This window comes from Ischnura elegans (genome assembly GCF_921293095.1).
Source record: "Ischnura elegans chromosome 13 unlocalized genomic scaffold, ioIscEleg1.1 SUPER_13_unloc_2, whole genome shotgun sequence".
NCBI classification, from domain to species: Eukaryota; Metazoa; Arthropoda; class Insecta; order Odonata; family Coenagrionidae; genus Ischnura; species Ischnura elegans.
Genome location: NW_025791658.1, coordinates 6,523,177 through 6,537,393, shown reverse-complemented (window position 1 = coordinate 6,537,393; position 14,217 = coordinate 6,523,177).

Below are 14,217 nucleotides of genomic sequence, written 5' to 3'. Positions count from 1 at the left end.
GACCCTCAGTTGGGTTTTTTGGGGTCAAAAAAGTGCTATCCTAATGTAAAACGTAAAAGTCAATTCTTCTGGGCCCGATTTTCTGTTTTTTTCACCTATCTCTAAGCGTTTACGAGATATCGTCGGTCGTAATGCAATCCACCCCCAATGCACCACAGAGTTTAAACACAATCACACAAAAACGCAGTTTAGTCCAGTTACAGCACAGATTTAGTGCAGTCACAGATAGATTTTTTTGAATGGGTTGGTTTTGTTGCATTTGGTATGCTCTCACCGAATGGTCATCATATCATGATCAATTAATCTATGCACCCAATGATTGGTATTATCAGTCCGAGATGCAATTGTTCAATATGAAGAAAATCATTCATGATGAACGATTAATTCGACTCCAGTTGTGTTTGTTTGCATGTCCAGAGAACCAAGTGATGCAGCTGATGGCTGAATCCATCGAAAATTAGTCGTGCCTAATTATAGATTTATATTCAACAGGCTCATCTTGTACTTCATTTGATTGTACCAACAACAGCAGTACTTTACGTGACCACTGGTAAATAGATCAAAGCTTTGAGTGATTAATAGTCCCTGACTATTTAATGGTTGCATGAAACCAATAAAGGTGGGCTTGCCACTTCCCAAAATCTTCCGTAGCCATTCCAGCATAATAACAACAGGACCAACTACGAATGTCATTTCTCAGAAAAAAAGGCATCGTGTCTGCTCCCCTTTCGTTTTTTCGAGAAGGGTACACTGCGTTCCACATCCTGTTGACAGTGTGGGCTCTTATGGAGATTCGTTTCCCTCTCTCCATCTGTCTAACAGCCATTCTATGTTAATCCCCATAAGGCCGGGAACGCAGTGTTGTCTACAGCAGCATGAAAACTATTTTTGCGCTATGCACTGTTTCGATAAAAATTATAGCATTGGGCGAATAAAAACATTTTCTTAAATTTCTGTTACCAAGTTGTGTTTTTTTTTTACTTTATCTTCTTCTCGTAATTGTCGCCTAACCATTGTTTATGATTGAATCTTCTACGAAATATTCTTCATACTCTTTTCTCTTTGAAGGTCTTCGCCATTTTTACAAGAATTATGTTAAAATGTTGTTATTACGACGTACCTCCCTCAAGGACAAGAAAATTTGGATGTTCGCAAGGTAAAAAGCAGTCGGTTACTAACTTACGTTTCTTTACGTCATAGGTTTCTTTATGCTGCGTATCGTATTTGATAAAATGCAAATTTATTTTTAGTGAAACAATCATTAACTATAACAATTCTGAAGGGAGTTACAAGGTTTTGATCTTAAGAAAATAACTATGGCGCCTCTGGGACGAGGAAAAAATTTCAGAAGATAAAATTGTTGCATCGTCGAATACAGTGAATCGAGATATGTGTGATAGAGGTGTTTGTTGTATAGAGATATGTTGTGGAGAGTTGTTTCAAAAAGGAAACAATATTTTTTGATCGGAAAGCATATTAATAATGCCATACGACAATCTAAAAGACATTAATAGAATCCTTTGAATATACATTGCAGATAATTTAAAGAGTATAGATTAAAATGTGTATAATAAGTTATTAATTCAGGATTCCCTGTGCTCTCCTCCCCTTCTTCCTTATTTGTGCCTCTGTAAATAAGAGTGGTATCTTTGGAACCATTTTAAGTGGGAATTTTTGTTATTAAGAAATGTCTATAAGCGAGTAAATAATACCAGTCCCTTGATCTCTCATTTCCAGAGGTGTTCGACTGAACTTACATTTTTCTCGTTATGACTGTAAAAAATAAACCACTGATTTGCTGCATATTAAAAAAAACCTGATGAAATACAGTAGATTCCGTTTAATGGGTCTACCTGTTACAAGGGTCAGCCGCTTAATTTGGGCAGATCTTGAAGAACAGAACCCGATAGAGGAATATCCCAAAGTACTTTCCGCTTAATTGGGACAGCATGCCGCTTTATTGGGCCATGAGTCGGCGACATAGACTCTATACTCGCGACGAATTAAAAAAAAATTCCTACGTTTTTTTTAACGTTTTATTTTTGTCGCCAGAGCCTCTGAAAAATATTTTCAGCTAAATTGTTATAATTCTTAAAAATGAAAATAAGTTAACTAAACTCGCTCAATTAATCAAACTAATAATTTACTAAACTTAGGTGGCATTATAAACATTCTTCTGTCTTCTTTCATCCATTTCAAAGTTTTTTTATGCCCATATATGTCCATACGAGAGAGTTCGCCTAATTGGGGCGAAGTGCGTAAGTCCCGATACGTCCCAATTAACCGGAATCTACAAAGCGTATCCTGAATGCTATGCAGACAAGCATTGCCTACGAATATAAGTGTGTTGCGTTTTATAAGGATGACCACTCATGGCTGGAAATAGGGTGGTTTCCTATTATTTTTTTATTGCCTAAATCGAAAGATTATTACTCATGGAGTGCGTATTTCACGCTTTTAGATTCTTAAATGACGATATCTATTTTTCGCGATTAAATGAAAAGTGAACATTTTTAAGCGCGCGAAAACGCGACGCGTAAGTAGGAATGATGGGAAAAAGTCCGTGTGACGCATTTCTGGTTCCCCCCCGCCTGCTGAGGTGACCTTGGGTGAGACTCTGAGCGCTGATACGACGCAGGATGCTAGCGGGTAGCAGAGTACCATGCTATCTGGTAGCACTTGGCTTGAAAAAGGTTTATTATTACATTATCAAACGAAGAAAACTTTGCGACCTTAGCCAGTTGTGCGCGCCGATTCTGCAGTTTTGCAAATGGAACCAGTATCTCGGAATACGCTCGAATATTTTAAGGATTAGTATTCTGTGGTTGAGATAATCGAAATAATTTCACTTAATTATAAAACAACTAAGTATATTCGTGGTATAAAGATACAAATTGACAAAGCATTACAACAAAGAGCTTTTTCACATGTGGCCGGATCGACGCCTTCTCCTTGGAGTAGTCGAGGCCACAGGTAAGTCTCTCGCTCCACACAACCTTATCCACGGAGCGATCGTAAGCAAGTGAGAGCTGCTCAGTCAGTCAGTCGTCGAGCAGCATGTGACGTGCCTCGAACAGTTGCGCAGTGATATTCGAACACCAGTTTTAATAGGTGATCATTATGACATTATTCCCTGAGCTCTGTGCCTCATGCATGCATTGGTAACTTTAGACGATGTAAAACTCATATCCTATCGCATAGAAACTAGGTTCCTGTGACGTCACGTGGAGTGGCATCGCATGGGCGCCAATCTGGCCTTTTTTCAAATGAGGATAAAATTTGACCCTTGCCATTCGTGTAAAACGGTATTTCTAAAACCAAATAATTTGTGTATTATGAATACACTAATGGTGGGTAACAAATCGCAATCAATGCCTTTCGTTTTCTTTGATGAAGGAAACTACCCTATTGCAGGTCTGTTTGTACTTGTATTTTTTTCAATAAAATGCTACACATACAGAAGGACTCACCATTTGATCCTTCAACGCTGTGATGCATACCCAGTACTCTAACTGATGTTCTTCATGCAAACATTTTGAAGGAATGGTTTTATTTCCCATAAAATATTCGTTGTGATTTCATTTCTTCAAGTTTTTGGTAATGCTTCGATTAAATTCCGTTTTATACCGGCGAGTTGACGAATTTGGCGCCAAAAATAAACTACATCTGGTGCGGTGAATTAAATTATCTGCTTCGTGTTCTATAGCTCTTAAGAATTAAAATTAGTGCCTCCTGTCCGACACTCAGTCGACGATCACTTGTCACTGCGGGAAGAATATTTTAGATGCAAAATTGTTCCCCATTTGAATTTTTAAGCCATGGATAATGCAGGAAAGATTCATTGGTAAAGCACCGATGTTTCTATTATCGTGCTAATAAATGTGAGGAATACATCAAATGAATAAATTGTTGATAACTGTCTCTTCCTGAGAATTCTTCGCCAAAACAGTAATTCGCCGTATGCCAAGCAGTGGCAGTGGAACGGAAAGTGAACCTAGTCTCCGAAGCGGCTAAACATGCACGCGGCATTAACGCCAGTGATTGCGTCGTCAGATCCCCTTTGATTTCGCGGCAAGTTAGGCCAAAATTTCAATCGAAATACCACAAATAAACCCATTTTCTGACCGCAGGCGAGGTGAATTTGATCCTTTAGGGACATAAAACCGTCATAGGGAATCCCGAATCATAATTTAAGCAATTATATAGCATGAAAATTTTCAAATTATAGTAATAGAACGACAAATCATTTTTGTTAAAATTATTTCAACAATTAAGTGAATTTTTATTATAATTTTTCATGGTCTAGAAGTCATTTAAGAAGACTCCATTGCTAAAATTGATTACATATATCCATCAAATAAAATTTTAATCAGAAGGATGAGCTTGACGACATGATACAAGTTTTCCAACGTCCAGTTTAATGCCACTTGGCAGAAGTCTTAAATCACCGCGTTCGCAAACCTCAAGTCTGTTTCTCTGCTTGGAATAAGGTGAGTGACTGCACTAAAACCACGTTCCACCAAATACGAAGTCGGAAATGCAAGGAGTGTTTTAACCACCATCCATAATGCAGGATAACGATTGAAAATCTCCTTCCGTAGCCAAAACTCTTGATAATTTATCTTTAACTTTGGTTTCAATTCAATGTCATTTTTTTGTCCAATTAATTCTTCCTTTAATACCCCACCTTGAAGAAAGGCTTGGAAATATTTTCAACCCTTCTTAATTTAAAATGTAAGAAAACACATGGTTTAAATGACTTCCATATGCGGGAAACAAAGTAAACTTTAGAAGCGAAGACAAAAGATAGGTTGCGGTACCTTCGGATTTTTCACATTATCAGGACCCTCCGGCGCCCTCCTGTCGCCCCCTTGGTACTTTTCGCCCCCATAGACTACAGCAACGCCCCCAGGGGGCGGTAGCGACCACTTTTGGAACCACTGGTCTATAAAAGTGATCATGTCTGAAGTTGTCAAGGGTAGTCACTAGGATGAGTGCTTGCTCTTTTATGCCATTTTAAATGACGATATCTATTTTTCGCGATTAAACGAAAAGTGATAATTTTCAAGCGCGCGAAAACGCGACGGCTAAGTAGGAATTATGGGAAAAGCCCCTGTGACTTATTTCTGGTTCCTGCTGCCGCAAAGTGAGGTGACCTTGGGGGGAGGCTTGAGCGCTGATACGACGCAGGCTGCTAGCAGGTAGCGCTTGGCTCAAATATGCATTATTACTTACTTATCAAACGAAGGAAACATTCCGACCTTAGACAATTTTAATAGGTGATTATTAATACACGTTTCCCTGAGCTCTGTGCCTCATGCATGCATTGATAATCTCAGACGATGTAAAACTCCTATCTACTCGTGTAGAAACCAGGTCCCTGTGATGTCATGTGGAGTGGAATCGCGTGGGCGCCAACCTGGCTTTTCTCAAATGAGGTTAAAATTTACCATTGTCATTCGTTTAAACTGGGATTTCTAAAACCAAATAATTTATAAAATGTGAAAACCCTAATGGTGGGTAACGAATAGCAATCAATGCATTTCGTTTTCTTTGATGAAGGAAACTACCCTATTCATGCTGTGTGGTGTTCTTTCAGGGAGTTTGTTGTAATTGTGGTCGGGTGTACTTCCTGTGCGTGCATATTTTTACAATTGGAGTTCCGTGCAATGGCTTCAACAAGTATAAAAATATTGCAATTTCCAATTTACAACAAAATACTGGAGAATTACTAACAAGTGAGGAGTCGAAATCGTAAGTTCGGGAATTGATGGAGAGAATTATATGAAAGATCGCTCTGAAATTGACCCAATACGGCCGAAACATCTATCAATCAATATATCAATGGCGCCTTGTTGTAATGTTCAACGTTTATAGTTCTCCTGCTCAGGGGCGAAGCTAGGAATCAAGGCGCAACTAATACTGGGGGGTCTGGGGGCATGGTAAGCGGGAGTTTTTGGGACCCACCCCCAGTACTTTTTTTCAAGATAAATGATGAGTTTAACGGCTTTCTTAGAGAATTTTTAATGATACTTAAAATGTTCTGTAAATAGTATTAATCCAATTAAGTATCTCGTCTCGCTCACCCCAAACATTTGTATGAGTGAATGAATGAATGAGTGGTCATTAAGGGGCTTTATAGTATAAAGATTGAAGTTTAACCTAAAAAAATCTACAATTCTTCCATAAGTTTCATTGACGCACTAATATTTTTTACATAAAAGAGATTAAACTTAAAAATTTCTCTCAGCTCTGGGGGGGATATCCCACAAAACCACCCCCTCGCTGTTCTCCTGCTCTTTCAAGACTTAAGAAATGTAAATACAAGACTGTTGAGACGTTGATGTTGATCCGAAAGGATGTCCCAAAATATGTAAATGAGAAGAAACTGCATTGGTACGAAATATGCTAACATCAATCTGGGACTTTTTGTTTTCAAATAAAAATTTTATCCATGACGTCCATATTCCACAACGGCGCAATGGGAATAGTATTTAAAGACAAATAAGATACTCTGTAAGAATTACGACCGCTTCTGGTCCGTCAGAGGAAGTAAAGGGACCAAGGGAAAGACCATTCTTTTATTTATCCCAATTAAATGTTGCAGTCTACATCCCGCTGTCGACTGCCCGCTGCCAAGCTGCTTGCTCTACCTTAGGCGTCCCCACGTGACCGGCATTCACCTCTCCGATTCGTTGCCATTGCCGTGGCGTGTGAGGCTGATGTTGCAGTACCTATTGGTGGGAAAGGAGCGACCGGAAACCAGAGGGATGTGCAGGTAAGGTGCAAGCAGAGGAAAAGAACGGAGAGAGCGTGGGATACTTAGGTAGGTACTTTGGAACATGACGAGCCAGCATCCGGCCTCTTACATCTCGCAAGTTTTTTTGTGAGTAGAATAAATTAATCGGTGTGGTGGATATCAAGGGCCTGTTATTGTATTCGTGCTTAATGGAACGAAAATAAAATAAAATGTGGTGTATGATGTTATTTAGAAGGCATTGCGTTGTTTTCAGGGATAACGCGTTGAAAAATTGGCCCTCTTGTTATTTCGCCTGCAGCTAGTCGAGGTAATATTTTTAAAAATTTCAACGACTTACGGACATTTTGGTATTGAACAGGCATTTTGGACACTCATTAAACAATTTAGTGCCATGACTTACCGAAATATATTTCCTGAGAGAGCTCCTGCATTTGGGATAAATGAAAAGCTGCAGAGGAGGTGTGCACTTCGTACCAAGCTTGGGATAAGAGGGGACGGCATCTACTAGCACTTACAACATGATTATATGTATGATACAGTAATATCACAGAAACCGACATATTTTTGACAAAACATAATATAATATTTACCAGATACTACTGTGGAATTGAAACGAGGTACACAGCATTTCATGGCATCATAGCGTCCCACCATGTCATTCGCTCATTTGTACACCTTTCTAAATCATGTGTAACATATTTTGCACTGCTTTTGATTTTCATTGCAAACTGCAATGGAACAAATTTTTAGATTTGGAAGAGGGTAGTTTCCTTCATAAAAAAAACGAAAGGCATTGATTGCGATTCCTTACCCACCATTAGTGTATTCATAATACACAAATTATTTGGTTTTTGAAATACCGTTTTAGACGAATGGCAAGGGTCAAATTTTATCCTCATTTGGAAAAGGCCAGATTAGCGCCCATGCGATGCCACTCTACGTGACGTCACAGGGACCTAGTTTCTATACGAGTAGATAGGAGTTCTACTTCGTCTGAGATTACCAATGCATGCATGAGGCGCAGAGCTCAGGGAAACATGTCATAATGATCACCTATTAAAACTGGCTAAGGTCGGAAAGTTTTCTTCGTTTGATAAGGTATTAATAAACCTTTTTTAAGCCAAGCGCTACTAGATAGCATGGTACTCAGCTATCCGCTAGCATCCTGCGTCGTATCAGCGCTCAGAGCCTCGCCCAAGGTCACCTCAGTAGGCGGGGGGGGGGAGCCAGAAATGCGTCACACGGACTTTTTCCCATCATTCCTACTTACGCGTCGCGTTTTCGCTTGCTTAAAAATATTCACTTTTCATTTAATCGCGAAAAATAGATATCGTCATTTAAGAATCTAAAAGCGTGAAATACGCACTCCAGGAGTAATAATCTTTTGATTTAGGCAATAAAAAAATTATAGGAAACCACCCTACTGAATACCAAATTTATCGCAATCAATATTCTCGGCACGTAGTGAAGATATTTTGTCGCATTCCAAAACGGCCCCAAAAATACGATTTAAGCTACAAAGAAAATAGAATTATTATTATTATTTAAACTCATTCGAGTGAACATTTTGAAGATCCGTTTCCTTAACTTACTTACGATTATTTCGTCAATCGATGATGGATTTCTTTGCAAATACATATTAGAGAATTTTCGTTTTCTCGAGCAAAAAAATCACTTGGCCGTGGTATGTCGTCGCGTAGGAGACAGCTCCAAAACAAATGATGATGTCTATAAATCGCATTGGAATTGTTCACAAAGAATTGCAAACGTATGGAAAGCAGTTAAAAATCAATCTTCTTAGTACACAGCAGTTACAGTACGAATAATGACGTCTGGAAATCCTGTTGAATCGTTCAAAAGGAAGTCCAAATGTGTAAAAAGTTCTGCACGAACACACTCGGTACGAAGGAGTTCGTAAGGGGATTACAAATGTGTTACAAATTTCTTCATATTTCCAATTTTTAGAACAAATGAGTGGAAATAAGTCCCATACTAGTTCTATGACAGATTTTTGTGTTTCAAAAGAGTTCCAGAGCAGTTGGAAAGCAATTATTTTTCCCAGAGATGATAAACTAATATCACGGAATCCGACAAATGATTTGACAAAATGTAACAAAATATTTATCAGGTAGGAAAAAGCCTGAAAAACATCTATTTTTGTTAACTGTAGCACAATATTTAGCTCACTTACCAAACGTAATTCACTTGTAACAATATTTCAGTATATTTTTAATAGAGTGGTTTCATATTTTTTATTGCCTAGATCGAAAGATTATTATTCGTGGAGTACGTATTTCACGATTTTAGATTTTAAATAACCACATTTATTTTTCGCGTTTCAATGAAAAGTGAAAATTTTCAAGCGGGCGAAACCGCGACGGTTTAGTATGAATGCTAGGAAAAGCCCTTGTGACATCATTCTGGTTCTTGCTGCCGAGCTTGACGGTAGCGTAGAGTACCCTGCTAGGAGGTAGTGCTTGGCTAAATAAGGATTATAAATGCCCTATCTAAGAAAGGAAACTTTCGGACCATAGGCAATTTTAATAGGTGATTATTAAGACATGTTTCCCTGAGCTCTGTGCCTCATGCATGAATTGGTAATCTCAGACGATGCAAAACTCCTGACAACTCGCATCCTAGGGTGCGGTCCATTGAACGCTAACTTAGTTTCGAAGCGGGCAGACCCTAGTTTTCACGGGAGCGTCCGGAGCGATGCGGGAAACGTGACGTTTTCCGTGACGTCACACCTTAACATGCTGCGATGCTCCCAATAGCTCGATAGCTCCGCCCCAAGTACGCAACGCCGAGCTGTGAAGGCACCATGGTGCCTCACATGTACTGGCCTGTATTAAAGGTGGCCATGGCCTAGGCTTTGAGTAGATGACAGTTCCAAATAGATTTCATAGCATACGCGTTTCCCTAAGCTGATATTACAGATTTAAATGGAATATTACTAAAGAATATTGAAAATTTCATACCCTTAATTTTTACCAATAATATTCTACATGAACAAATAAGATTTCTACTTCCATTATTTGTGCTGGCAACCTTTGTTACGATATCTTCAGAATTTTTGATCACCAAGTGTGAATGGCTGTGAGCTGACGTCATATTTCCGTCAGCCAATGGAAATACGTATTGAGGTGGGAGTGTCTGCTGATGAGAAAAGCTTCCTTTTATTGCGATTAAAAAACATTCCATGGAAAATTATTACATATGATAAACGTTTTACGTATATATTTATCCTTGTTGATTTTTTTGAGCATATTTGAAGGCAAATTAAAATTTTGTCCAGAGGTCTATTGTAGTTTTTTTTATTCATAATAAATGCGTTTTCGTTTTTCAAACATGCCATCATCATTGCACCATTTTACTCCAGAATTTTTCGTTCATCAAATAATGCTATTACTTGTTTGCATTTGTATTTTCGCCTGCGTAGGTATGTGTGTTTTATAATTTATGCAATCCTTCCAATTTCGCCACTTCACTTGAGATTTTTTGCAAGTTCAGTTTTACCACCTTTTGCTATTGCAGTTCAACAAGTCAATTCCAGTGAAGTAAATTCAAATTATGGGCTCCACAGATAGCTATTTACTAACATCTATTTCGTCGTGTGCGCGGAAGGAAAATTGACAAATTTTTACATTCGCGACGATAACTTTCATATTTATTATTATAGTATTCTACCGATTAAGGTAGGTTTCCATGGAGTACTAAAGAGGTGATCTGGGAGCCTCCCTTTCCTTCCAGCACTGCCTTCCTTAATTCACTGTAATGCCTACTCTCTTTCAATCTATCTAAAAACCCTATTCTTTTCCTTCCCCTCCTTCGTTTCCCCAACATTCTACCCTCCAACACCATTTTCAACATCCCCTCACCGCTAAGCACTAACTCCATCCAAACCTTCTGTCTCCTGCGTATCTCATCTAAAAGCTTTCTCTCCTCGCCAACCATATCCAGCACTTCGCCGTTCCTTTTCCTCTCTGTCCATTTCACCCTCTCCATTCTTCTCCATACCCACATCTCGAACGCCTCCAATCTTCTCTCGTCTTCTTTCCTCAGTGTCCACGTTTCTGCACCGTAGAGAGCTACACTCCAAACCAAACTCTTCACTAACCTTTTCTTTAAACTCTTACACAACGATCCTCTCAGAAGCTCCTTCCTGCTTATGAACGCCTCCTTCGCTAATGCTATTCTCTTCCTGATGTCCTTACTACTGTATCCGTTTTCCTCTAACGTACTGCCTAAATAGTTGAATTGCTGAACCTGCTCAAGTTTTTCACCACCCACCTTTATCTTGAGTCTCACATTCCTGGCTCGTGATGCTTTACAAAACCGCATTACCTTAGTTTTCTTGTGATTAATCCTCATCCCAAACTCCTCGCAACGTTCGTATAACGCATCCACTAGGGCCTGAAGCCCCCTTGCTGACTGACTGATCAACGCCTGGTCATCCGCGAATCTCACTGATTTGAACATCATTCCTCCCACTTTTATCCCAGCTTCTAACGAATCCCACGCTTCCCTTACCATCTCTTCAGCATACACGTTAAAGAGCAGTGGCGATAGAGGACATCCTTGCCTCACACCTCTGCCAATGGTTGCCCACCCAGATTCTCCGTCCGCTATCCTCACTTGCGCAGTCTGGGCCATATACAGATTACAAATCAGTCGTCTATCCCTCCAGTCTACACCTATTCTCTTGAGAATATCCATTAACTTTACCCAGTTCACCCTATCAAACGCTTTTTCAAAATCCACGAAACACACATATACGTCCTGCTCACATTCTAGGTTCCTCTCCACGAGGGCCCTCATTATTGCTATTGCATCACGAGTTGACTTCCCTTTTCTGAAACCAAACTGATACTCGTTTGCCCTCGCCTCCATTCGTCTGTTCAATATCCTCAGCACTAATTTAGCCGCATGGGATATTAGGCTGATAGTCCTATAATCTCCGCATTCCACAGCTTTCTTCTTTTTCGGAAGCGGAATTAAAACCGTCTTCACGAAATCCTCCGGCCAACATCCCTCCTCATAGATCTTGCGCACTACATCGAAAAACCTTTTCTTACCTTCCTTCCCTAGATTCTTCAGAAGCTCACACGGGATGTTGTCCACGCCTACGGCTTTCCTAGCCTTCATATCACGGAGTGCTCTCTCTATTTCTGAATCTTATATCTCCGGCCCAAGATTATCCTCCTCCACTGCACTTTCCTCCTCTAGAGTCAATCTCTCTGGTCTGTTCGTTCCGTCATACAGGTCCTCCACGTATTCCTTCCACCTACCCTGTACCTCTTCTCGCTCGGTTAGCATCCTCCCATCTTTAGCCTTAATTTTAGACAGGTCTTGTCCTCTTTTGCCGCCCGATAGCGACTTAACTTTGGCGTACAACGCGCCTACTTCTCCATCCTTCTGGAACTTTTCCATTTCCTCGCACTGTCTTTTCCACCAAGCCTCCCTTGCCCTCTTAGTTTCACGTCGTAATCGATTATTCAATTCCCTATACATTCTTTTGCCCTGTTCTGTGTCCACGTTCTTCCACTTCCTCCTCTCCTCCATTTCATTTACCATTGCCTCCGTTATCCACGGCTTCTTTATCCTTCTACTGTCAACGTAACCAATTGACTTCTCCGCCGCTTTGACTATTCCCGTTTTTATATTATCCCATCTTTCCTCTACCGTCTTGGTACTTTCAATCTCCCGTATACTAATGTCCACTAGCTCCTGATATTCTCTCCTCATACTCCCTTTCAGGGCTTCTACGTTCCATTTCTTCGCCTTCCTAACTTTCATAAGTCTTTTGAATCTTACGTTGCATTTCATGAGCACTAGATTGTGGTCCGAATCCGCATCCGCTGCAGGGAAGCTGCGCGAGTTTTTCACACTGTTCCTAAACCTCTGTCTTACCATAATGTAGTCTATTTGATATCTCCCCGCATCCCCTGGACTTTTCCACGTATACCTTCGCCCTTTATGATGATTGAACCACGTGTTTGTGATGAATAATTTGTTTCTCCTACAAAATTCTGCTGCTTTCTCTCCCCTGTCGTTCCGTATTCCTAGACCAAAATCTCCTATTTCGTTTCCATCCCTCCCTTCCCCGACTGAGGCGTTCCAGTCCCCCATCACTACCAGAATTCTTACCCGGTGTGTCTCTAATTATTTCCTCGAGCTGTTCATACACCTCGTCTACTTCTTCCTCCCTATGATTGCTAGTGGGCATGTAAACCTGGACCACCACAAGGTTGGTGGGCCGCGCCTCAATTTCTACCACCAGAATCCTATCGCTTACCTGGTCTATACCTACCACACGCTTACCCATCTTCCCGTTTAATACTAAAGCTACCCCTCGCTGGCTTTCTTCCCCTCCACTATATATAACCCTATACCCATCACTCCAATAGTCCCCCCCATCCCTCCACCTCACCTCGCATAATCCTAAGACGTCTATCTTCCCTTTATCCATTTCCCTTTTGATATTTTCTAATTTCCCCGCCCTCATCATAGTCCTCACATTCCACGTCCCTACATTTAAAGCCGACTTCTTCTTCTCCATCTTCTTGGTCTTCTTTTCTTCCTTCTTCATTGCTGCTGTTGATGATGATGATGATGATGATAAGTCTCTGCAAGGATTTCGCATGTTGACGACCCCGAGGACCTTGCCGACCTCGCTAACGTGCCCGACACCCGCCCTTTGCGGACGGGTCCCGGGCGATGAGATTCCGAGGCTCATTTGGTTGTACTCCATGTTTACAGGGAAGAGATAGTTGGTAGGGTTTCCCACTTCCATTCCAACAGTGTTTTTCACGTGACACCATCACGTGGACTACCTTTCGTCTGGCTCCTACCCTTCGACCTATCTGGCATGGGTGGCCCTACCGGGAATAATTTAGAATTAATCCCGCCAGTGCAGCTCTAGGGGTCATAGGAGCGCGCAAGCCTTTCCACCGCGACAAGGTTGTAGCCCAAGGGAAAGGAACTTTCATATTATTGACCTTTATTACAAAACAATTAGTATATTCGTGTTTGGTAGTATTAGTATATATAAACCTTTTTTCACAGTAAACATTAAGGTAAGTTTAATTCTTATTTATTACAGTAAGACAATAGAGTAGTTTCCTATTATTTTTTTATTGCCTAAATCGATAGATTATTACTCCTGGAATACGTATTTCACACTTTTAGATTTTTAAATGACGATATCTATTTTTCGCAATTTTATGAAAAGTGAAAATTTCAAGCGCGCGAAAACGCGATGGTAAGTATGAATGCCGGGAAAACTCCCGTGTGACTTATTTCTGGTTCTCGCTGCCGCAAGTGAGGCGACCTTGGGGCGAGGCTCTGAGCGCTGATACGACCCAGGATGCTAGCAGATAGCAGAGTACCATGCTAGCTGGTAGCGCTTCGCTTACATAAGTATTAACGCTTACTTAAAGGATTAACATGAAAATATC